This window comes from Arachis duranensis, chromosome 3 (genome assembly GCF_000817695.3).
Source record: "Arachis duranensis cultivar V14167 chromosome 3, aradu.V14167.gnm2.J7QH, whole genome shotgun sequence".
Classification (NCBI taxonomy): Eukaryota; Viridiplantae; Streptophyta; class Magnoliopsida; order Fabales; family Fabaceae; genus Arachis; species Arachis duranensis.
In genome coordinates, this window is record NC_029774.3 from 59,963,181 (window position 1) to 59,965,273 (window position 2,093).

The window sequence follows — 2,093 nt, forward strand, 5'->3', positions numbered from 1 at the left end:
ATACATTGCTGGAAAGCCCAGAATGTCTACTTTCCAACGCAATTAAGAGCGCACTAATTGGGCTTCTGTAGCTTCAGAAAATCCACTTCGAGTGCAGGGAGGTCAGAATCCAACAGCATCTGCAGTCCTTTTTAGCCTCTGAATCAGATTTTTGCTCAGGTCCCTCAATTTCAGCCAGAAAATACCTGAAATCACAGAAAAACACACAAACTCATAGTAAAGCCCAGAAAAGTGAATTTTAACTAAAAACTAATAAAAATGTAATAAAAACTAACTAAAATTTACTAAAAAAATACTAAAAAAAAATGCCAAAAAGCGTATAAATTATCCGCTCATCACAACACCAAACTTAAATTGTTGCTTGTCCCCAAGCAACTGAAAACCAAATAGAATAAAAAGAAGAGAATATACTATAGACTCCAAAATATCAAAGAAACTTAGCTCCAATTAGATGAACGGGACTGGTAGCTTTTTTGCTTCTGAACAATTTTGGCATCTCACTTTATCCTTTGAAGTTTAGAATGATTGGTGTTCATACCCTGGGTCGAGCTGTCCGACCCGGGATGATCGACAGACAAAGCGATCGACCTCTTTAGGTCAGGACAACCCGACTTCTCCTCAAAGAGCTCAGCCAAGTCACAGGAAAGCCCAAACGAAGGGCCCAAATAGAGGAATGCGCCCCAAAATCCAAGGGCAGCCCAAGCCCATAGAGATAAAGGCGGTTCCCTTAAAGATGACCTCACTGAAAGATAAAGATAAAGATAAGATAAGATAACTAACTTATCTTATCCGCAGGAGGCCACATCTCACCATTATAAATACACTGGAGCACCCAGGTATAACTCATACTCTGATTCTACTCAATACCTGCTTAATACCCTTGCTAACTTAAGCATCGGAGTCCCTTGCAGGTACCCCCACCCTCCGGGGACGAAGGATCAGCACCACCTCTAAGTCCAACAAGTCGGACACACCAGCTCCGGCCGTTGTACACCTGCCGGACACGTCGACTCCGACCAATACAGAAGATCTCGTCCGAGATCGACCTACAGTTTCAGGTAACCCTCGGAACATTGGCGCCGTTGCCGGGGAACCTAGAAGTCATCCCATTAACATGGCGGATGACCATGACAACGACCACGATTCAGGTTTGGAAGACAGAACGCCGCATAAAAACACGGACACAATACTCAAAGATACTCCAGAAACCAACGAAGACAAAAATTCATCAAATCCAGGAGTAATAGAAGCACTTCAAAATCATTGGAGCAACTTGAGAAAGAAGCCCAACATCGACATGAAAAAGAAGAAGATCTACGCCGGGAGATAAGGCAGCACCGAGAATTAGAAGATAAGCTTATAAAACTCGAAGCTGATCTCAAAACTAAAGCTACTCGACCATCCACAGAGGATAGCTCTCAGAAAGATCAAGATCCATTCACCAGAGAAATTATGAAGACCAAAATTCCAAAAGATTTCAAACTTCCGGATATGACTCTATATGACGGCACTTCGGACCTCAACCATCATCTCAGCAACTTCAGAAGTAGAATGTACCTCACTGACGCTTCAGATGCAGTTCGCTGCAAAGCCTTTCAAACAACTCTCACCAAGACAGCCATTAAATGGTTTGACAACTTACCTCCAAAATCCATCTCGAGTTTCGACGACCTGGCCAAAAAGTTCCTGGCACGATTCCCCATACAAAAGGACAAAGCCAAACACGCACCTAGCCTACTAGGGATCAAGCAAGGAGATCGGGAGAGCCTTTGCAACTACATGGAAAGATTCAACAAAACATGCATGGACATACAAAGTCTACCAACAGAAGCTGCCATTATGGGCTTCATAAATGGCCTGCGAGAAGGACCATTTAGCCAATCTATATCAAAGAGATACCCGACATCCTTAGACGAAGTACAAGAACGGGCGCAGAAATACATTAACATGGAGAAAAATTCTCGACTTGGCGAAGCCTCAAGGTTTGGTTCTGCCTACCGAGATAAAGAATCCAAGAAAAGGGAAGATCGCTCCGGAAAGAAAATCAAAAAATATCATAACTATACTCCTCTTAGGGTATCCTTGGTAGATGT